The 24,715-nt window shown below is 49.4% G+C and overlaps 1 non-coding gene across 1 annotated transcript; it reads right to left on the reverse strand.

The window, feature by feature from the left end:
* Positions 1–23,375: 23,375 nt before the first annotated feature.
* Positions 23,376–23,448, reverse strand: TRNAM-CAU (transfer RNA methionine (anticodon CAU)). Its single transcript has one exon. It is a non-coding gene; the product is annotated as a tRNA-Met (tRNA).
* Positions 23,449–24,715: the final 1,267 nt, after the last annotated feature.

Below are 24,715 nucleotides of genomic sequence, written 5' to 3' on the forward strand. Positions count from 1 at the left end.
TTGACTTTGTGCGATATATAAACATCCTTTCTGCCTTCATTCCCTTTTGAAAACTCACCCCATTCAGGTAAGAGGTCAAGAAGGTGCTCCTTGAATCGAGTTGAGTGTGGCTCTTTTTTATCTCGGCATGGGCGACCTTGGTCACTGATAAGCTTTTGATACATCTCGCGTAGCTCTGAGAGCTTGAATGAGGTGGTGTCTGCATTTTCGATCAGGGCTACGATTTGAGCACAGATGATGGGATCAAAGGGTGGAGGTACGGGACCCACCGATTCTCGTCGCTCGGCAGCGCGAGCAGAGTCTCTCAAACGTACATAACACTGATGGTGGTAATAGGTGTCAGCTGCATGTGCATCAGCCGCTACAGCAACCAGTCTACCAAGTAATTGAAAGTTTTCGTTGGTCTTTGCCCAACGCTTGAGGTTGGCATCTACAACATCGGTGACTACCTTGTGGAGGTTAACATCGGTGACTACCTTGGGGAGGTTAACCTCCTCATCCTCACATATCACACAGCTCATGGCATTGTCCAAAGGATAGAATTCGCTGAATGATCTGAGTTTTTTTTTGCACTATTCTGAGGACCGGCTTCTTTCTTTAGTTTCTCTCTCGCCCGTTTTACCCGAGAACTACTACAATAACTCCTGCAGGTTTTGTGATACTTCGCCTTATGTGATTTAAGAGATTCTGCAATACCTGAGCCATCATTCAGCTGACTAATTGTGATATTGATACCAGGAGGACGAGTATCGGCACTAATAGCATTAAAGTCTTTCAGATCTCTCTCAAGAGATTCAAGTCCCTCCTCTTTAGGAGTTTGCAAGGCTTCATGAGGTTTGTCCAATTGACAAAGACAACAGAGTTCCCAATTCATACTTTCGGTAGAAGACATAGTTCACACTAGTAGACGTGAGGTCCGAATGGCATCAGGCACCACCGTTGCAGCTGGGAATGTTGACACTCACAGACACGGCATTATCTGAAAAAAAAGAAAAGCACAAAAATTAAACACAAGGATATGGCATACAGTTCATAAAACATCAAAATCCGTACCTTTGTAATTAGACTGATGAACTGCATATGCCTGAAAATTAGGAAATAGACATGTAAATATTTCCTCTAATTGTCAAAAATAATGTCAGAGTTCGATTACCCAACCCAGAAACATAAAATGGTGAACCTCGCGTAAATCTTGACAAGAAACTCAAAAACTGACATGTTTGACTCAAAAATGACCTTTAAGATGACCTTGAGGGTTGACCTTGACCTCGAATCATCAAAATAACATCATAATTGGATTCCTTGCCCTCGAAAACCCCTGAAAAGTGGTATCATACATGATTCCAACCCTTTTGGTTATTTAACTGATTTTCCTCTAATCCGGGTGGCGGCCATTTAGTGTTTCGCCAATATGGGGCCCCCGGGGGGGGGGGGGGGCCCGTCTTGGCGCCCGTCAAAAATCGAAAGAGTATGGCATGGGCAACATCTGGGCCAAATTTAGTGCTTTTGGAAGAATTTGAACCAAACGGCCCCAAAATATCCCTAAGGGCCCTGACTACTCCCAGATCCACTTTTTTTGAAATTTCGACTTTTTCCTGGAAGTTCTAGCAGTGTCCATGTGTTTTATACCTCTAACCCGCCTTCCCATGCATCCTCCCCACAAACCCTCTCCCTCCCACAGATCTCCCGATGTCCCCGTTCCCTGCTGACTTTTTTTCTCCACAAGCCCTCTTCGTGGGGGGTCCTATGTACTCAATTTCAAGTTCGTGTGCAGTTCATGTTAATTTTGGGCAACTACTATAATTGTATTCTACTGGGTCCTACTAATCGGAAAAATGATGTCGCCATTTTTTTCTGTTGACCTTTAGTGACCTTGACTCAAGGTCAAAGTTCAAACGTCATTGCAGTGACTATACTTCATTCAAAGTATATCGACCTTGGTACCAAAATGTGGTAAATTTCACAAGGAACATTGGTTATGACATTTGTTTTGTCATTTGCCCTCTCAGATGTTTGCAATATGCAAATTAATAAGCAAATGACCTAATTAGAGAAAAAATATGCATAATTAACATATAGTCTTCACCATACACGTAAATCCCATCACTTCGCATTATTATTGAATGCCAATCATTAGTTACCATCTCAAATGTGTTCTGCTGGATCCTAACCTGGAAAAATATGTTGCTTATTGTTTTCTGTTGACATGTTCTTGATATGAACTGACCTTTTTTTTTTTCTTTTTTTTTTGTATACAAGATCGAGGCTCGTGAAAGAGCAAACATTAATCACACAAAAAGACAAACCGACACACAAAACACAAAAAACAAGGGGAGCGGCAGACAAGATGGGGAGAGAGGGGGGAGGACACAAAAGAGAGGGGGAAGAAGGGGAAGGACACAAACACAACATTTGAGAGCAGGGACATCGGGAGGACTTGGGGGGAGGTGGGAGAGGATTAAAACATATGAACACTGCAAGGACTCTGGGGTGAATTACCGGGGGTAGAAAAGATCAAGGTTTTCGATGGGGGAAGATAAGAGATGGTGGTGAACAGCTGTTTTAAAGACCTGGAGGGAGGAGTGGGATTGAAGGGAGTGGGGGAGTTTGTTCCAGAGGCGGGAGAAAAGGGGAATGAAAGAGTGAAGGTGAGCAGAGAGCCTAGACTTTGGCAGTTTAACCATAAGAGGGTTGCAGGCAGATCTTGTGCGACCTGAAGGAATATTGGGGGGACAGAGCACAGAGAGAGCTGGGGGAGCAAGGCCGGAGAGGAGTCGGTAGAAGACAGAAAGACCACCAACCTGCCTGCGGTGAGTGAGTGAAAGGCCCTCGGCGTTGACTACATCGCGGGAGATTCCAATGATTCTGAAAGCTTTGGCCTCAACAGCGTGAAGCCGAGCAAGGTGTGAGGCAGGAGCACCAGCCCAGAGGGGGGAACAGTATTCCATTGAGCTGCGGATGAAAGCCTTGTATGTGGTGAGGAGCTCAGGTGTGCCAAGGAAGGACTTCGCACGACGGAGGATGCCCAGTCGGCGACTGGCTTTGGAGGCCAGCTTGGAAATGTGGTTTTCCCAAGAAAGATCATGGCAGATAGTGAGACCCAAAAGCTTGAGCGACAGAACTTCTTGGAGAGGATTGTTGAGAAAGTAGATGGGAGGGTTGTCCAGTCGGTCCTTTCGGAGAGACATTGACCCATGGTGAAATGTCAAATGTCATTTTAACCATGTGATGTGACCAAGCAAAATAAGTCGGATGTCCAGAATATAGATTTTTGGATTCAAGTTCCCAATGCTTTTCTTTATACTGTTAATTCATCATGCTCATGCACTGGGTAACCAAATGGTTGCTGCTCTACCTGGCTTTCATGCGTTCTCTGGAGCAGATCAAACTGGCAGATTTGCTGGCAAGGGTAAGCTTAGCTGCTGGCATGCACTGATGAAATCTTCCCCTGATGTGGTATCTGCCTTTGCATCTCTTGGTAATCGTAATGGACCATCAGCAGAAACAATATTGCAGCTCTAGAAGAGTTTGTTTGTCAGTTGTACGAGCCAGGGACATCCATCACCAATGTTGGCGACCTCCGCTGGAGATTGTTCACAAAGAAACAATCAGAAGCTCAAAAGTTTCCGCCTACTCGAGAAGCTTTGGAAGAAGCTATCGCGCGTGCCCACTACCAAGCAATGGTGTGGAACCAAGATTACGTGCCTGACCCACAGCTACCACCTGCTACAGACTACGCTAGTGTGCTGCAATTTTGGGAGCGTTGGGAGGAGAGGATGAATGCACAACCCCTGAATCACTTTTCAGCGGTGGCATTATCAGAAAAGGGCGTGGTCAGTATTACGATTCAAATTTACTGAGATCGTGAAATATGAAAACATTATCACATGGTTGAGTCGTTTTTGAAAGGTGCGAGGCTTGGTGGTGAATGCGTTGGATGCTGATGGCATTAAGACAGGAGCAAGAACTGTGAAGGTGCAATTGGAAGCTGATCCTTCGTCACCTGGTGGTACGAAGCATCTCCAAGGGCGAATGAACATCGGGCCTTTTCTGGGATTTATATATTATCCAGGACAGGTGAAATTGTGCAACCGCTGTGGAAGCACAGACCATGTGGCATGGGTGTGGAAAACCCCCAGGTGTCATAGGTGTGGCTCTTCTGAGCATCTTGGGAACGCGTGTCCACGGGGTCGGAAATGTAATCTTTGTGGCAGCTTGGAGCACCTTTACCATTTCTGTTCAGTCATATGCTAACAGAATTAAGAAAACATGAATTTCTTCGGAGTTCTGCAAGTGGAGGAGACTCCCCTACTACCAAGGGCCCACCAGAGAGGGGGTGAGGGTCATTTACCGCTTGTGAAGCCACAACTTGAGGTGCTGTTTTACCTGTTTCACCGAAGGTCTTGCATATTACTCCAGCCATGGCTGAAGCATAATCAGTGTCTACGGTGCCCTTAAGCATTGTAAGTCCTGTGGGCTTCGGTGTTTTTAATTGAGGGCGATGGAGAGGAAGGAGGGGAAGTGATTAAGAGGTAGATGGTAAAGATCGTGCTTTAGGGCTGGAGATAAGTGTCACAGAGATGAAGGAGAGTGTAATTTCAAAAGGGGGGGGAGTGTGGATTGGGGGCAGTACAGAGGACATGGGTGCTTTATGCGAGGGGAATACGGAGGCAGACTTGGAGTGGGGGGGGAAGGTCCAAAGAGGAGTTTGTCGTCCAAAATGCAAAGCAAAGGATGGGAAAAACGAGGGGATAATAAGTTGAGAGACAGGGATCGCTCACCCTTGCGTGGTAATTTGGATGACGCACATGAAGGTGTTGTCGGTTTATGTCCGAGGCATTCTTAGTCCAGACAGGAGGGATACGATTTTCAAGGAAATTAACATATCCGGTTTCGATGTTGCCTTTCTGCAGGGGTGCTTTTTACCTGCTCGGAGGAGTTATCCATCTCTTACTAAAGCATGGTTGGGACTTTCCCATTTTTCCGGGAAAAATGAAAATAAGAATGATGGTGTTGGTATTCTTTTTTTAGCCGCGTCGCAGACGCTGCTCATAGAGTGCACGCTGCTGTTGTTGTTGTTACCACCGCTTCTTCTTCTTCTTCTTCCTCTTGTTCTTGCGGAGAAGACAAAACCTCAAAGCTCCACCCATTCTGGGAACCATAGCTCCACCCATTCTGGGGGAGCCTTCATATAAACAAATATCCACCATTTTATTAACTCGCATAGCTTTGAGGCCTGTTTTGTAGGCCCGTGGTGTCTTCCTCTCACACAGTTTTCTTTCAAATCAAATTCGATATATCATTTCATTTTTCACAGTCGCTAACATAGTTTTAGACTCGGTTGAAAAAAAACGGGAAGAAAATCCGATGAAAGTTGCCCTTTATAGAACGAAATGAATTCTCAAAGGCCTGTAACTTCAAGTCCATTGACATATATTTTTTTAAATCGCGGCATGGTCAGTCATACACCGCCCGAAATAAGAGACGGGAAAATGCCGAGATATATATATTTTGTTTAAATCGCGGCATGGTCAATCATACACCGCCCGAAATAACAGACGGGAAAATGCCGAGATATATTAAAAATTCGTCCATTTGATGACAATCGTCACGATGAAATATTTAATTTATACGTCGTCACAATAATGTGGAGAGAGGAGCATAGCTTCGTTCACGTGTCGCCACACACGGGAAATTGCCGAGATATATATTTTTTTCAATCGCGGCATGGTTAGCCATACACCGCCTGAAATAACAGACGGGAAAATGCCGAGATATATTAAAAATTCGTCGCAACACACGGGAAATTGCCGAGATATATTTTCACTTTGCACAAAAATAACATCAAGTAATCGAATCAATAGGAATGTCCTGTGCCTATAACATTGACGTTTTCGGCACAGCTGCATCTAGGCATTGTGTAACATCGACGCGGCTTTTGTTTTAATTAAAACTTTTTGTACTTGTTTTCTAATAAGCTACTAAAGCGCGGCGTTACGCGCGCTGCTTGCGAGCAAGGAGGAAGCGGACAAGCGGTAACTTATAAGCGTCTTTATTTCAGGAGCTCACTGTAACACTGGCGCGCTCCGGGCTGCGCCGCGCGCCCGGTGTATATCATGAGGCCACGCCTACCCCTCGGGCGTGGCCACCGCCCACTTGGTGCGCGGAATGATGTCACCACGCCAGTGGGCTTTTGTGTCCGCCACACGCGCCCCCCCAGAATTCCCGCGCACCTGGAGGGCCAGTTTGCGGGGCAGACGAATGACCCGGCCGAAGCGCCCCCTGGCGATCGGCGGCGTCCAGGGTGCAGGGATGCCAGGTGGGATGCCCCTGGCTGCCCCTGGGATGGGTGCAGGAACGGGGGGCGGCGTGGCGGCGGGGCTGGGCGGTGCCGGGGTCCGCCCGCAGGGGGGCGGCCCCGACGTGGGGGTCGGGCCACTGGCGGTGGATGGTCCACGTTGAGGTGGGCCGGCTTGAGGTGGTCCACCGAAACGCGGTCAGGAGTACCGCCGATGTCCAGGGTGAAGTGCTTCGCCCCGGTCTCCAGCACGCGGAAAGGCCCGTCGTACGGGGGCCGCAGTGGTGTCCGGTGGGCATCGTGGCGGACGAAGACGTACTCCGCCGTGCGAAGCTCCAGGGCGACGTGTGTCGGTGGGTGCCCGTGGCATGCCGTTGGCACCGGGGCGAACCTCTGGGCTGTCTCTTGCAGAGCGGAGCGGAACATGGTGCCGTGGAGTCGGGGAGGAACTCGCCCGGCACCCGCAGCGGTTGCCCGAAGACCAACTCCGCCGCGGATGCGCGCAGGTCCTCCTTGGGCGCCGTCCGGAGGCCCAGCCGGACCCAGGGGAGCCTGTCGACCCAGCCGCCGTCGCGGAGGGTGGCCCGGAGCGCGGCCTTCAATGAGCGGTGAAATCGCTCACACAGGCCGTTAGCCTGGGGGTGGTAGGCCGTGGTTTGGTGCAGCCGGACCCCGAGCCCCTCCGCGACCGCCCCCCAGAGCTCCGAGGTGAACTGGGGGCCGCGGTCGGACGAGATGTCTGAGGGGGCGCCGAACCGGGCGACCCAGGTGGCGATGAAAGCCTGCGCGACATCGGCCGCCGTTGTCGACGCCAAGGGCACGGCCTCCGGCCACCGGGTGGTGCGGTCCACCATGGTGAGGACGTAGGTGAAACCCCTTGAGGGGGGCAGAGGTCCCACCAGGTCCACGTGGACGTGGTCAAACCGGCGTTCCGGCACCGTGAACGGGGCCAACGGGGCCTGGGTGTGCCGGTGCACCTTGGCACGCTGGCACGCGAGGCACATCCTGGCCCAGCCGCGGACGGCCTTCCGGAGGCCATGCCAGACGAACTTGTCGGCGATCAGCCTTTGGGAGGCCCTCGCGCCCGGGTGGGACAGGCCGTGGATGGCGTCAAACACCTGGCGCTGCCAGCCCGCGGGCACGATGGGGCGAGGACGCCCGAGGGAGACGTCGCACAAGAAGGCCGCGCCCGCACCGTCGAACGGCACCTCGGTGACGCGGAGGCCCGTGACGGCGGTCCGCAAGGCCTGGACGTCGGGGTCAGCGGCCTGGTCCGCTGCCATCCGGGCATAGTCGATGCCGAGGTGGACTGCGTGGGCGACGGCCCGGGAAAGGCAATCCGCCACCGGGTTGTCCTTCCCCGCGACGTGCTGGATGTCCGTCGTGTACTCGGACACGGCCGAGAGGTGACGCTGCTGCCGGGCCGACCACGGCTCAGTGACCTTGCCCATCGCGAAGATCAGCGGCTTGTGGTCGAAGAAGGCAGTGAACGCACGGCCCTCGAGCAGATGGCGGAAGTGCCTGACCGCCAAGTGAAGCCCGAGCAACTCGCGGTCGAAGGTACTGTAACGGCGTTCGGGCGGGCAAAGCTGCCGGCTAAAGAACGCCAGCGGTTGCCAAGCTCCACGCACCCATTGCTCGTGCACCGCGCCCACCGCGTAGTCCGAGGCATCGGTGGTGAGGGCGATCGGTGCATCGGGCGCCGGGTGCGCGAGCATGGTGGCGTTAGCCAAGGCGAGCTTCGCGCCCGTGAACGCCGTGTCCATCTGCTCGGTCCAGGTAACGTCGCCTTTGCCCGGCTTACCTCGGAGAGCTTCGTGCAGGGGGCGCAGGAGCTGGGCGATACGGGGCAGGAACCGATGGTAAAAGTTCACCATGCCCAGGAACTCCTGCAGCCCTCTGATCGTGCGGGGGCGCCGAAACCCCTTCACCGCCTCCACCTTGGCCGGCAGGGGGACGGCTCCGTGCCTGGTGACCCGGTGCCCCAGAAAATCGATTATGGCGGCGCCAAACCGGCACTTTGCGGGGTTCACAATCAGGCCATGCTGGCCCAGGCGTTCGAAGAGCGTGCGGAGGTGGTGTAGGTGCTCTTCGCGGGACGCGCTGGCGACGAGGATATCGTCCAGGTAGACGTAGACAAAATCCAAGTCGCGCAGGACGCTGTCCATCAGTCGCTGGAATGCCTGAGCCGCATTCTTCAGACCGAAGGGCATGTGCAGGAACTCGAAGAGTCCGAATGGCGTGATGACCGCCGTCTTCGGGACGTCCTCCGGCCTGACGGGGACCTGATGGTAGCCGCGTATGAGGTCCACCTTCGAGAAGAAGGACATGCCCGCCAAACGGGCAGAAAAGTCCTGAATGTGGGGGACGGGGTAGCGGTCGGGAGTCGTGGCGTCATTGAGACGGCGATAGTCCCCGCACGGTCGCCATCCCCCGCCGGGCTTTGGCACGATGTGCAGCGGCGACGCCCAAGCGCTCTCTGAGCGCCGAACGATGCCGAGTCGCTCCAGGGTAGCGAACCCCGCTTTTGCCACCGCCAGCTTCGTCGGCTCGAGGCGGCGTGCCCGGGCGTAGACCGGTGGCCCGACGGTGGGGATGTGATGGGCCACCCCGTGCTTGACGGTCCCCGCCGAGAAGGTGGGCCGCGTGAGGGCCGGGAAGCCGGCGAGGAGGCGGGTGAATGTGTCCGCTGCCGGAAGCATACAGACCAATGTGGCCAGAACCGAACCGTTCGGCAAGCCGCTTGGCAAGCCGCTCGTTGAGCTGCTCGACGAGCTGGGCAACGCACAAGCGAGCAAGCTGAACATCTCGGCCTGGACAAGACGTCTGCGCTTGACGTCGACCAGGAGCCCATTAGCGCACAGGAAGTCCGCGCCAAGCAGTGCCATGGGCACGTCGGCGGTGACGAACGTCCATCGGAAAACCTGCCCTCCGAACCGCAGAGAGAGGCAGCGTTTTCCGTACGTACGGATGGGCGTCCCGTTCGCGGCAAGCAGCGCGGGGCCCCCACCCGCGGCGTGCTTGTCTGACATGCCGGCGGGAACGACACTCACCTGCGCTCCCGTGTCGCACAGGTAACGGCGCCCGGAGAAGGTGTCCGTTATGAACAGCAGGCTGCTCGAACGGCCGGCGCTCATCGCCACTATTGAGCGCCGGCCCGGGCGTTTCCCGACCTGTTGAAGGAGCATGGCGGATGACACTGCCGAGCTTCGTGGCCGAACTTGGCGTGGAACCAGCACCAGGTGGTGGAGCTGGAGGAGCGCGGCTGGCTCCGCCAGGCCGGTGGAGTTGGCGGGTTTCCCCGCGGTGGCGGGTTTCGCCGCGGCGGTGGGCGGGGCGTGGCGGCGGTCACGAGGTGCGTATCAGCATGCTGCGTATGCTGTATAAGCTGATGCTGTGGATCAGCAGCATCAGCAGCATCAGCAGCATCAGCTACGAGGGCCGTGACGGCCACGCCGACTCTCGCCCGCGTGTCCGAAGCGGCGAAGTACTTGTCCGCCTCTGCTGCCAATGCTCGGGGTTCCGTTAGCCCGGTCCCGGCCAACGCGAGGCGAACCTGCGCTGGAAGTTGGCGACGGAAAAGCACCCGGAATAGAGAACCGGGGGCTTCGTCGCCCAGCAGTGACAGCATATGGTCCATTCGGACCGATGGGCGCGTGTCACCGAGCTCGGGGAGATCCAGGAGGCGGTCGGCCCGTGTGTCGTCCGTGAGGCCGAACGTGGCTAGGAGTAGCCGCTTGAGTGCCTCATACTTGTGGCCGTCCGGTGGGTGGCGAAGGACAGACACAACTCGAGCGGCCGTGCCGGGCCCGAGGGAGGCGACGACTTGGCAATAGCGCGTGTCATCGCCGGTGAGGCGCCGAAGCTGAAATTGGGCTTCGGCCTGGACGAACCAGACTTCGGCCTGAGCCTCCCAAAATTCGGGAAGTTTGATGAAGTTGGCCATGGCAATGGCGTCGCGTGTGGAAGGATCGCTCCGGCAGATCCAACGTCGAGGGGGTCACCAGTAAAGCGCGGCGTTACGCGCGCTGCTTGCGAGCAAGGAGGAAGCGGACAAGCGGTAACTTATAAGCGTCTTTATTTCAGGAGCTCACTGTAACACTGGCGCGCTCCGGGCTGCGCGCCCGGTGTATATCATGAGGCCACGCCTACCCCTCGGGCGTGGCCACCGCCCACTTGGTGCGCGGAATGATGTCACCACGCCAGTGGGCTTTTGTGTCCGCCACACTGCCATGGATTATTAAACAAACCCTTGACCTGTTACCAAGTAAATTGTGTGGTCGATGTTGACCTGTTTGCTCGAAGTTTTCGTCTTAAAAGCGTCTATTTTCCTCAGCAGTCGAGGGTTCGGGTAGAATGTTAAAAAAACATCTGACCATGACTATGTACTGAGCGTTCTCTCATCCTGGGTGGTGGTTTCAATTTGTCGTTGGAGGTTCCGAAGAGGGATCCTTCTGTCACTTTTGTGATGGGGATGTTGAGCTCTTTTGCGACTGTTTTCGTGTGTTGCATCCGATTAGCTATTTATCATACATGGATGGATAGGTCATGGGAATTCTGTGCTGTCATGACTGAACTGTCTTTTCATTTCTAAACAAGTTGAAGTCATGGGTTTTCATCGGGGTTGGAATTCTTTTTCTGATCATTGTCGTATTTTAGCGAAACTCTCGTTACCTGTCAGGAAATCTCAACAGTTAAGAGTAATATTGCCACCTCTTTTCGGAAACGGGAACACCGTATTGTTTTTAGAAGCCATTTGGCTCTGGTGGGAAACCGTGAACAGTGTTGCACTCCCTTTTACCGCAAGTTGATAAAAAGGCGTGTGCAGCCATTGTGCATGCGTGCCAGTGTGGGCTGCTTTCGGACTAACCCTTTGGTAGTAGATGGGATAAAAAAAAAATTCCCCCTCATCCTTGTGTAGGAAGCAGCATGTGTCTGTAGTTGACAGGGAAGACCTATTGCCACATTGTACTGCTCTTGTGAATGGAGGGAGGGAAAATTGTATATTTGCACCCGAGGAGCTAGAACGGGTTGTTAAGGCATTAAGAAAACGTAAAGCACCGGGGAAAGATGGCATCCTAAACGAATTCTATCAGGTGTTTTTCCTCCAGAAATCAAGGGCCCCCTTTTGAAAGTTTGTAATGCTATTTGGAGCTCTGGCAGGGTACTACTGTCATGGTCTGAGTCGTTGTTGGTGATTCTTCCAAAGGAAGGGGACTTGAAGGATATAAAAAAATTGGAGACCGATATCTCTTTTGAATTCGAATTTCAAGATCACGGCTATTAGTCAGGTTCACTATGTCATTTCGTTGGATTTTTTGGGGGATTTGGAAAACTATATATTTTTGGAAACTATATTGTATAGTCAGTCAGAAAACCAATGTTGCTATTTGCACAGACTCCTGTATGGCGGCCATCTTGGATTTTCAAAATTGCCGCCGTATAACTAATTTTTCTCAATATCTCAGCTTCTAAATAACATAGAGCTTTGATTCTAACGGCTAAACATACATTTTCAAGGGCCCCGAATCCAATGGTAACAAGTTCGATAAGCTAGACATGACCATAGAGCTCCTATGTGGCGGCCATCTTGGATTTTTCAAACTGGCCGCCGTAAACTTGATGTTTCTCAATATCTCAGCTTCTAAACAACATAAAGCTTTGATTCTAACGGCTAAACATACATTTTCAAGGGCCCCGAATCCAATGCTAACAAGTTCGATAAGCTAGACATGACCATAGAGCTCCTATGTGGCGGCCATCTTGGATTTTTCAAACTGGCCACCATAAACTTGATGTTTCTCAATATCTCAGCTTCTAAACAACATAAAGCTTTGATTCTAACGGCTAAACATACATTTTCAAGGGCCCCGAATCCAATGGTAACAAGTTCGATAAGCTAGACATGACCATAGAGCTCCTATGTGGCGGCCATCTTGGATTTTTCAAACTGGCCGCCGTAAAACTGATGTAACTCACCTTCTAAAGAGCACAGAGCTTTGATTCATCATTGAGTAAAGTCATCATCATCCTCATCATCGCTTTCGTTCATCACATCTTGAGAGTCCTCATCATTTTGGCACTGGATGTCACACTGACAAAGGTCTGTACAAGCCAAGTTGTTTGTTCTGCAGGAACATCTAGATGAAGAACAGTCTGTTTTGCACTGACATCTAACCATTTGAATGATGGCCTTGGGGGCTGGAGGCTCCTCAGTTGTGGTTGGTTTCACTTGTCCATCCGTGTCTTTGTAAAAGCCGTTTTGCAGGGGATTCAGCTGAGGATCCTGTTGAGCAATGCTTGCCTGACCCCACACTCTGGCTTGGATATGGACTCTAAGGATGTGCTGCTTGAGAGCTCCAAGAGTAGGAGGAAGCCTGTCACTTTCTGCCATGTGTTTGCAAAAGAGATACCATCGTAGTTCGGGGATGCTGTCGATGTGGATGCCATTTGGAGAGTAAGCAGCGCATACAAAGTTAGCTAGTGTGGACAACATGTCCCCATCACTTCAGTTGCATCTGAAAGCATTCGCACGGTGTCTATGACATCTTCACTTGCTTTGAGGTAGACATGCAGCCAGGTTGCTTTGCCTATTCGAGAGAACCTCCCAGTGTTGTCTGCCCCTGTGAAAGCATGAAAGGCTGGCAACGCCGTTGCTCTTTCGACCCCTAGAGCTGTCCACAGTGGCTCTATTTGAAGTATTCCAGAGGCCATGGAAATGGATGTATTCCTCAGCAGTAGGTCATAGTTTGCTATGACTAGTACCAGGACATCTGTGTCGGGAGAGAAGAACACCAACTGCGCATCATGTGGGTTTCGCTGGGATGCCAGCACGGCCTGGTGGATCAACAGGGTGTCAGCTTCTTCATGGTTGTTGTCCTCGAAGAGCAGGTCACTGTTGCTCCTATTACGCCCTGAAGCAGACGTGATGATCAACTTGGATGAGTGACTGTTGTATTCTAGAGTTTTCGCTGCCAGATAGTCAGTCAGATCAGCCTTTGTTTTGTCATGAGAAAGGAATCTGCTCATTGGGATGTGTTTGATGTTGGTGTCATCTCTGACTTGATACTGTACTGCATCCTTTCCTTGCCTTCTTTTAGCCCTGGTAGCACTCTTCAGAGAATCGTTTTTGTACGTGTCAAAGACCAGTATGATCTCATCACAATCTTTTGTTAGAGACATGAGTCTGTCATTGAAGCATTCACCCAGATCGTTGACTTTCACTACAGTGGCTGGTTTCTTTGTCAGCTTATGCACAAGTACCATCCCATCCACCAGTGCAATCTTCTGACTTGTAGGTTTACTAGATGTGGATGCCATAGTTCTTGTGTCCATTGGATCTTCTTGTAGAACACTTGCAGCTGGTGTCTGCTGCTGATCTTTGGGGTGAATTTCTGCTCTTGCTAACTTGTCGAGGAGATGAATTAACTTCGACTTGTCAGTGCATGGAAGAATTGTCCCATCTGGAGCGAACAGTGCTCTTGGTGTCACAGTGAACTCGTAATTTCCGATGGCATATTTCTGGTTGACGTCTCTGTTTGACTTGGCAAGGACCATGAGCCTTCCGTACAGTTCCTTAGTCTCCTTCAGATCCACAGTCCTGTCTCTGAGTTTCACTGTGGTTCTCTTGTTCCCAGACGTGAACATCTTGTTGTTCTCCTTCTTGACTGGTGCCCAGAGGCTAACATCTCCATTGATACGCTCCGACACGTAGTCTTCATACAACTTCTGACCAGTGACATCAATGTTCAAGATCTGTGGTACATACTCGTCTGGGATGTAAGCATTCGTTATCACATTGTGCAGCTTGTCACCTTCAGTGTCAAATGGATTCCCATGACTCAGTATCGCAGCCTTGATCTTGTTGATTGCTTCATGCTCCCTCGTGACTGCACTTGGACCAAGGTCATGATGTTCTGTGATCTTGTCACCTTCCAGGCCAAACTGACTCTTGAAGTCTTTTGACAGGCGTGATAATTCTGGTGTAACCATGAAGGATCTCTGTCTAGCATTGGCATTGTTAGAGATGCCAATCAGTCCAGAGTGAATCTTCATCAGCTTGTTCAGATGTTCACATGCATGATCTGGTCCAATGGATACAAACGGGATGTCATTCTTGGTTACTGATAGATTGCCAGCTCCTAGTTCTTCCCAGGTCCTAGGGTGATTGGTTCTTAGGTCATACATGTCTGCGATGTATCGGGGCCAGAGCCGCTTGTATTTGATCCGGTCCATGGCAAAGAATAACTTGCTCAGTTCTTCTCCAGCTTGGAGGTGAAGCACCAGGTCAGCACTCCGTGATGCTGCCACGAATAACAGGATTGTCTCCACCCGATGTAGATAGTTCATCATTGACTTGAACATTGCATTCTTGGATCTCCGTGCTTCCCACTCCTCGAGTGCCGTCACCACCCCATCAGATGTCAAGACTTGAAGGAGTTTGGTGTTTGCTTGTTTTACAGATTCAGCTTTCGTGCACTTGTCCGTCTCAGCACAGGCAGCTTCTACTCCCTCTGTTGCCTCGAAACACACATCCTTTACTTGTGGGTTGTCCTTCAAGAACTCCTCCAGAACCATTTCATAAAGTGCTACATATGAATATATATGGGCACGGAGAGACTGCTTGTAGTGTGTACATTTCAGGATTTGCCGCGTCGTGGCTGGACCATAGACATCAGCTTCTACCCAAGCATCATCAATGCCTGAGTTCTCCATGGAGGCTCCGAGGGCTCGGAGAGCCGCCATGACAACATGCAGCTCACGCAGTCTGGGGACGACTGTGCGTTTCAAGTCAGGTCTTGCATCCAGCAGTTGCACCACCTTCTCGTAGAGGGCCATGTCAAATGAAATTACAGTGGGATGATCTTCACCAACTGCCAACATCCTTAGCTGACTGGCTTGCATGATCACGGTCAGTAGGGTTGGCCACTCATGCGCCACCTCTGGAAGTAGTGGCAAGGCACCAACCCGAGTCATGGACTGGCGTTCAGACAAGAGCGAGTTGTATCCTGCCCAACCTGGAATCTTGCTGGAGTGTTCCCTCGCTTTCATCCTGGATAGAGCAGAAGCAACAACCCATCCCAGTTGTGTCAGTTGATAGGATCTGGAGACCCCTTTGTTGATGACAAACTCCTCTGTTCTCTTCGTAAGCTGTGGTTTCGGCTTGTCACAGTGCAGCACATCTACATGGTATGGAGTGACCGATAGACTCTGTGCATCACCGATGATCAGAGGTTGCGCAACTGGTTCTCCAGGGACATCTGACTTCTGGTACACTGCAATAATCGTTGCGTGAGTGGTTCCTTTCCCGTCAGGAGTATCCTCGGCAAAGTCCGTGTTGTCTGCAGCAAAGAACACAAAGGCTCCCCTTTTCAGGAATGGTGGCACGTACAGACCTTCAAACTGCCTGGTGTTTTCTACGACAGCATTGGCAAGAGCAGTTTCCATGAGGAGGGCATGGACAATCGACACACAGTAGCCATGTGCATTGAGAAGTCCCATCAGCTTTTTGTTGCGTGTGTCATGATGGACAGTCAAGTTGGTATTCCCCCAAATATTCCTACAGGTCGCACAAGATCTGCCAGCAACCCTCTGATGGTTAAACTGCCGAAATCTCGGCTCTCTGCTCACCTTCACTCTTTCATTCCTCTTTTCTCCCGCCTCTGGAACAAACTCCCTCACTCCCTTCAATCCCACTCCTCCCTCCAGGTCTTTAAAACAGCTGTTCACCACCATCTCTTATCTTCCCCCATCCAAAACCTTGATCTTTTCTACCCCCGCTAATTCACCCCAGATCCACCTTGTTTGGAATTCCAACTTCTTTCCTGGAAGTCCTGGCAGTGTCCATATGTTTTATACCTCTCCCACCGCCCCCTTCCCACGCCCCCCCCCCCCCCCAAAGCCCTCGCCCTCTCTCAGATCTCTCGATGTCTCCATGTCTCTCGGTCCCTGCTCTCAAATGTTGTGTTTGTGTCCTTCCCCCTCTCTCCCCATCTTGTCTACCGCTCCCTATGTTATATGTTTTATGTGTCGGTTTGTCTTTCTGTGTGATTAATGTTCGCTCTTTCACGAGCCTCGACCTTGTATACAAAAAAAAAAAAAAAAAGAAAAAAAAAAAAAAAAAAGAGCCAATCCCAGGACTTGGGGGTTTTCTCTTGAATGGGGTGGCCTGAATGTTGCGGATTCGCTGCTTGGTTTGTACTTCACCTGTCTGTTGGATTTGAATCCATACATGATGTTCTGACTCACAGTGAGTGTTGATCTGTCAACAACACTGGTCCTCTTCTCAGTTTCCAGCTTGTCGACAGGCCCTACCATTACCCAGCGGATCATGGTGTATAGTTCAGCCGGAACATCGTTGATATCGCTGGACACCTGTATGGTATTTGCTTCCTGGTCCTTCTTAATGAATTCTGCGATGCTCTTCCGTATCACTTGTGCTGCTTTGTAGATTGTCTTCATGTTGTTCTCGTCATCGCCATCACTTGTGATTGCAGAATGAACCATGCTTTCCTCACATGCATCTGGACAGTAGAGGATGGCCGATTTTCTTCGGTTTTTTGGAGAACAGATGTCACGCTTGGCAACTCAATGACGATTCTTTCTTTCAGCCACTTTCTATTGAATGTAGGTACATGCTTTTCCAAGTGTTCTGCGCCAATCATATTGACATAAGTGGTTTCAATGTCATCCATGGAGAGATAAGCTTGGTTTTGTGTTTTGACATCTATCAGGTTGATCATCTCAATCAGACTTGCCCGTTGCAGCAATAGTTCTTTGTCTGCGCTGCTTCTGTTTGCGCTAGGTCTGTCTCGTACTACATGGAACACATGTCTTCTCCAACAAGATTTGTGGTACCGAAGGTCAATTGCGTGTGCATCACCTGGTGAGATACATGTGTTGAATCGTGTTTTCAATAATGCATTTTGGGACTTCTCTACAGACTCTCTAAGCTCTTGACCAGCATTTTCAGTCCTAACCTGGTAGAGTAGTTGGCCATCATCTTTTTGGCAGAAGAAACACTGCTCTTTATCCAGTGGCACTGTACACGAGCGTGTGAACGGGGATGTTGCATCAGATGTTGATGAGCCTGGCTCGTCCATTTCTGTGCTTCCTCTCTTCTGTCCGTGTTTTTTTGCAGTATAGTGTCCAGTTGTTACTGCATGCGCATGGCGGTCTCTGGCACGTTGTATCTCGCTCTTGTTAGTTGCACTGGAGTAACAAGTGCGATGCCAAACTGCCTTCTTTGTAGAGAGTGTTTCTTTTGTGCTGTTTTGGAGTCGTTTATGGACTTGAACGTAGACGCCATCATGCAAACTGGCCCTTTCTTCTATTGTCTTCAATAAATGTTGGTAGGAATCTATTCTGGGGTTTAACACCAAGGATCCTTTCTTGACATCATCAGCCTTGCATAAAATGCACTGTTTACAGTTCGTGGACTCCTGGGCTTGCCCCACCCCTTCACCATCTTGTTGCATCTCACTCATAATGTGACATGTAGAACCTGCAAAGACAGCAAAGCAAAGGGAACCGTCACCGATATATACAACCACCACCACAGACATATTGATGTATAATAGGCTACAAATACACTACCACCATCACCACAATATCAGGTATATTGCTCAGTATATAAATAATACAAAAACACACGCTGTGAACTAATTATTTTCCTCAGCTGTACCCTGGGGATCAAACTTATTACTTTCGTAGCTTGTCCACCCGTAAACAGATTTGAAGTTCTCATGAACATTAGGAGTATCTGTGTGTTATTTGGCAGTATGCCACAAAGGCCCACAAAGGGCAAAACACTCGCAGTAGAATAGTATTTCTCAGTACAGTCAACACAGTCAGGTTCAGCATGTCCAGATTTTAGATTTCGTTGGATTGTTTTTGGGATATAGAAAAATCAAAGCTCCGTCTTATTTAGAAGATGAGATCCTGAGAAACATCAATTTTACGGCGGCCAGTTTGAAAAATCCAATATGGCCGCCACATAGGAGCTCTATGGTCATGTCTAGCTTATCGAACTTGTTACCATTGGATTCGGGGCCCTTGAAAATGTATGTTTAGCCGTTAGAATCAAAGCTTTATGTTGTTTAGAAGCTGAGATATTGAGAAATATCAATTTTACGGCGGCCAGTTTGAAAAATCCAAGATGGCCGCCACATAGGAGCTCTATGGTCATGTCTAGCTTATCGAACCTGTTACTATTGGATTCGGGGCCCTTGAAAATGTATGTTTAGCCGTTAGAATCAAAGCTCTATGTTATTTAGAAGCTGAGATATTGAGAAAAATTAGTTCTACGGCAGAAATTTTGAAAATCCAAGATGGCCGCCATACAGGAGTCTGTGCAAATAGCAATATTGGTTTTCTGACTGACTATACAATATAGTTTCCAAAAATATATAGTTTTCCAAATCCCCCAAAAAATCCAACGAAACTTTAAATCTGGACATACTGAACCTGACTATATGTTATTAAAGCTAGTGCAGGAGGAAGCTAACAATGTTTGGCATGAGCATCAGAGGTGCGGTTTCAGTGGTAGGGGAGCTTCGGACGTTTTGATTTGCGTTAGAGATGTTCTGTCTTTGGCAAAAAGCAGAAAGGCAGATCTAGGACTCCTGGAGTATTTATGGGAGATGTTACGGGCACTGTCATTCGGTCCGGCTGTAATTGGAGCTCTTGTGAAGCTGTACGAACAAGCTGTGTCCACGGTTGTATTGAATAATAGGTTGGGGGCTCGGGTTAATATCGAAAGAGGGGTTAGGCAAGGTTGTCCCTTGTCTCCCTTGCTCTTTGTTTTGGCAACTACTCCTCTGATCTATGCACTCGAAGATAGAGTGGAAGGTTTTAGGATTCTGGGGATGAGCGGTCATAGTATGTCATCCTTGGCGTATTGGATGGATCTGGTTATTTTCGCTAGGAATGACTGGTCATTATAGAGTGCAGTTCAATGCTGCAAGGGTTCTCCAAACCGTCAGGCCTTCACATTAATTATGGCAAAAGTTGTATTTTGCTTTTGGGAAATGGGTTTAATGTGCCAAAGGTACATCCGACATTTTGGGGTTGTGGTAACGAGGTAAGGGTTTTAGGAGTATTTCTTAAGTGAAGCCACAAATGTTGTAAACAATTGGCGGGAAAAGTTGTCTCATGTTAAAAGTTGTATGGGTGAAGTTGTATGGGTGAATGGAAGGAGCGGAAGCTTTCATCTCGAGAAAAATCCTGTATCGTGAACCGGGAATTTTTTTTCCTTTATTGAGGACTTTAGCGGAGGTGTTACCTCCTCCACCTTTGGTCGTTCGCAGATTAAAGGGCTTGATTTATAGATTATTTTGTGCAAAGTGGGTTTTTTTTTTTACTGAAATGGGAACAGCTGTATAAAAGTGAAGTGGTGGGAGGTAGGGGTTTTCTGAACTTCCCTAGAGCTTCAAGTATCCTTGCTCGCATGTCATCTGAAGCTGCTGGGGGATGGGTCACGGGAGTTGGGATTGTTGTTTCGGTTTAACATAGGCCCACTTTTGCGTGGTTTGGATTTGTTTGAGTTTAGGCAGACATGACCCTATAATAATTGGTCTCCTCATCCTTGCAGCCTGTTGAAGCTCCTCGTTATGCGAACCGACTTGAAGAATGCGAGTAATGCTAGGTATTTATCACTTAAGTTTTGAGCTTTGGGTAATCAGGAAGTTTGCATTATTAGAAATATGACAAGCGAGAGGTGTTTGACAATTTGGTCATCTATTTCACTTCCTTCCATGCCAGGAAGTCATAGCGACTTGGCATGGTTGCATGTTAATGGATTGCTTCCTTCACGATCTACATGTGTAAGGTATGGCCTGGGTAACACGATGATTTGTCCATATAGGGGATGTAAGGTTCCAGAATCTTTTGCTCACTATATGTGGTCGTGCAAGTTTGCTCAGAAGGCATGGGGTTGGAGCTTCGGATGGGGAATACGACTTCGAACGTAACCTTGTTACGACTTTTACTTCCTCTAGACAGTCAAGTTCGCTCATCTTTTCGGCGCACCGGCACGAGCCGAGAACGGCCCATGCAGGGGCTGATCCGAGGATCTCACCAAACCGTCCGATCGGTAGTAGCGACGGGCAGTGTGTACAAAGGGCAGGGACTTAATCAACGCGAGCTGATGACTCGCGCTTACTGGGAATTCCTCGTTCGTGGGACACTGTCTCAAGCCCCAGTCCCCATCACGGACGGGGCTCAGCGGTTTACCCGAGCCTGACGGCGAAGGGCAAGGTACACGCTGGCCCGTCCAGTGTAGCGTGCGTGCGGCCCCGGACATCGAAGGGCATCACAGACCTGTTATTGCTCCATCTCGCACGGCTTGCAGCCGCTCGTCCCTCTAAGAAGTTAGTCCGCCGGCCACTCCAGTGTTTCACATGTTATACACTCAAGGTGGCTTGTTCACATGAAATCGAGTATTCCCTTGACATGTGATATTGTCACATTTGGGGTGTGTGGGTCAGTTCCTTTTTCCCAGAAGGTGTTTTTAATGGAAGATCCTGAATGCGAAAAAAATGGCCCCGTGGAAGTGCAGATGTCTGGCGGTTTTTGGAAAGGACAAGTGGGAACCCGCTCTCTTCACGGGAATCTTCCGGAGTGAAATTTCCATGTGCTTTAGACTTTTGGCAAGAACTTCCTCCAGGGAGAGGGCCTTGTGGAGGGCATTGTTCCCGAAATGAGTGCCGGTCTGGATTCGGGTTGTGGAGGCAGGCGAATGCTAATTTTTTTTTTGCCTTGATTGGTGTAAATGATGTAAATGATGGTTTAATCTGTCCCTTTTCTTTTATTGGCTGATTTTTGTTTTGTGTTTTGGTGTGCTAATGATTGTGGGAGTTTCTTTTCAATGCATTTTGTCATTTGTTTTTGTGGGATATATTGTTGTATGACTGATACGAGTTTTATTTTTTTATTATTATAATCGAATTTTAAAAAATGTATCCGCCATTTTGAGGAGGGCTCATTGCTGAGTGTCTTTTGCTTGTTGGAGGGTTTCAATCTGCAGTATCTCCACCTGAAGGTTGTTTGATCGAAATCTTGCTACAGTATCTACATTGCGGACTATATTATGGCCTATTGTCCCTGTGGGGCCTGAATTTGGGCCTACTGTGAGGCCTGGATTGTGGCCTACTGGAACTGGTAGGCTGCATTGAATGCCGTATTTGCTCGAACTCTTGCTGCGGCTCCTCCAGTTCGGATCCCCGGTCTTGCCTTGAGTTTGATACTGGAAGATATGGTGCAGTGCACAAAGCCATCGTCTGGGTCTCTCCTCTTCTGACATCTTGAGGACAATCGGACTGCAGGTCCTCTATTGTGACTGGGTGGATTCCAAGTGGTTCAATCAGGTCGCCACAGTCCTTTACACAAGCATGTTATGTTTGGAAATCACATGTTGTAATTCATATGCAATTCATGTTGGGAATTCACACATTATAATTCATGTTGGTAAAACGGCAGTGACTTCATGGGAAATGGAAGTGGCGTTGGTTTTACAGAGTGGGAGGAGCTGAGAGGACTCGGGGTTTGGTGGCCTCATGGCATGCTGTGCCGTGTTGCAAGTTACTGATTAAACTGTTGATGTTACAAGCAAGTGCATCACGTGAGTGCTGGATACAACAGCAGCATCCTCCAGCTCCCTGGCTAACTACTCCTTCACCCTTGTGCTGGCTCCATCTGGTTTTTCCCTTTCTTCTTCCTTTAGTGTTTCCTCTTTATCATTTATGTATGTGACTATTTCCGATTGTTATCTATCTTCTATCTATCTCTATATATATATATAAGAAAGGTTTTGTTTGTTTGTTTGTCTGCACACGCTAATCTCCTGAACGGTGAAAGATAGGAGGAAACCTCCAAAACAAAAAATGTCGGGACGGGCCCCGTGAAGGTTATAGGCTAGGTGGCGAGGCCGGGCTGGGCCCATTTCGCAATTAAAAGCTGAGCTGAATTATATTAGTCAATGTTCTACGGCCGTGAGTAAAAGCTGAATTATAGTAGTAAATTCATTCAAAAAGAACCTGGGCAACGCCGGTTGCAATCGGCTCGTAACCTCTAAATAAAGCCGGTTTGATCACATGTTTGGCTTGGTGTTCTGCAGGCCGTAACAGCCTGTACATTAGACAGCAGCAGACTGGGTTTTGTCATCGTGTGTGTGTGTGTGTGTGTGTTTTATCTACTGCTATTGCTTTTTTTTTGTGTAAACAGGAAATGGTACAAACTCGACTCCTGTCATCTACAGAACAGATAGATATTTCTCTATATTTCGGTGAGTCCGATTTACCTTCAGGAACACAACAATTATGACAAACCAAATCTGAAATTTCCACTCTTTCGTCGAAATGCTGAAAACCGTCTGTGTAACATACTGTGATGTCATATCCTTTTCCGGGCTCCTCCACCTGTTGAGCGCCCCGAGGGCTTTTCCCTGTGTCATCACTTCCATGAATAAACCGCTGTTTGGAGGCTTGCTTTGTGTATCAGAATCCCTCGATTTGTGATGCCACCAATCTCGTAAGAACTTTACAGTTTGAAAGACGATTTGGATTTCATATTTTCCTAAAGCAACGGTAGGTTAAAAGTTCCCAGGATCCGAACCGTCACTGAAAACACACACAGCGCATGCGCGTTGTGCAAAGGTCTCGTTTTCATTCATACGTCATTCAGAGAAATGACCTCAGTCCCTGAGGTTGTGTGAAAATTCAGACGAACACATAAATTTTAATAACAGCTCGTTTTACGTTAGTTGAAGACAACCTGCTGCCATTTGCTGGGACAGGTGCCGTGTTCTTGGAGTGGAAGAAGCTAATGGTTAAGTCATAATACTGCGATTTATATGTTCAAAGGACAGCAATCAGGACCGGAGTGATTAGTTTAATATTAAACAGGCAGTAAATACAAACTCACTGATCGACCTCAGACTTATGGAAGGCCCAACGACAAGCACGTGACCGGCTGTTTCTGTCTCCTCAAACTCTTTTGTTTTACAAAATGTCATATCAAGGACGAGTTGAATTGATGTCATCTCGAAACTCAAATGATTTTAATAGGAGACAAAGGAAAGTGCCTCGTGTGAGGCTCGAACTCACGACCTTCAGATTATGAGACTGACGCGCTGCCTACTGCGCTAACGAGGCAGACACATGTATTGGGAAATATCGTCATCGACAGGAATGAAGGAAGATGTCAAGGGTGGCTCCGCCATGTTTCCGACACGTGTGGCCACAGAGAATCAGAGGGTTGATATTGAATACCTGTAAAATCAATTTCCTTAAAAAAAAATTGTTTTAATTGTAATTATGGCAAACTATGATTTTTATGTACAGGTTTTCAGTGATGTCCGTGTCATCTATGGCTAACTCTACCGCAAACAAGGAGCTGGCACACTCAAGGTGCCCCATGTCTTATGGGTGGTGTTACGGGGTCAACCTCGAGGGAAGCCCCGGCAGAATGATGTATGGTCCTTGGGTGAAAATAAGTCAATCAATAACGAGTCCACACCAAGGGTTACGAACAATCCCCAATATATTCCCAAATCCCGCACAGGAATCACAATGCGTTTACAGCACTTCCATACAATCCTTATCGATAGTATAGGTGGCGCCACCTTAACCCACAACAGTGTTGGCAACACTCATGGTCCTTGCCCCCAATGTCTCTGCACGCCTCCCAGGTGACGTCGAGTCGATCCAGCGATCGGGGAATCTATGTCCGATTCCAATCCGGGGCTGGAAGTGAGGATACTCGACAACCTCAGCGAGGATACCCGACTTCGCAGATTCCGCAGTAATCCGGCGCTCTCCTGACGCGCGGACTTCGGTTCACCGAGGCACGGTTCCCTTGTCCTTCACGTTCGGCGGCTCGGTCTCGAGTGGCAGTCTCAACTCTCAACCGTCTCCTTCCAATCTCTTTCGCGCGCCAGGCCCAAGGTGCGACCCGTACACGCCCTCGTAGGCATCGAGGCGAACAGCGCCGGGCGCTTGGTTCCTTCCAGGACCACACGGTACCTTGACACGTAACCGGCAATCAATCACCCCGTGCAGGTAACTCCTCTCGCCAGACGGGCTTTTCCAACTCCGTTCCAAAGTAGGTAACGATCGCCTCCGCTCGCGTCGGAGCCCTTGAAGCTTAAGATGGCCGCCCTTCCTTCTCCTCCTCCTCTTCTTCACGATCCCGTTTCCGGTCTCGTTTTTCCCAGAAGGGCTCCTGACCCTTTAATCACAACAACCTTTAATAGAATATACATTAATAAGAAATGACCTGAATTGTAACCCCCATAAACCCGGAATTCGTAACACTCCCCCCCTTCAAGAAAGAAAGTTTGAACACCGCGAAAACTTTCTTTGCAGGCCAACTTTGATAATCAAACCAAAATAACTCACCCCCCAAATCATCAGTTCCCCC

The sequence above is a fragment of the Myxine glutinosa genome, chromosome 1, assembly GCF_964187855.1.
Source record: "Myxine glutinosa chromosome 1, kmMyxGlut1.1, whole genome shotgun sequence".
Classification (NCBI taxonomy): Eukaryota; Metazoa; Chordata; class Myxini; order Myxiniformes; family Myxinidae; genus Myxine; species Myxine glutinosa.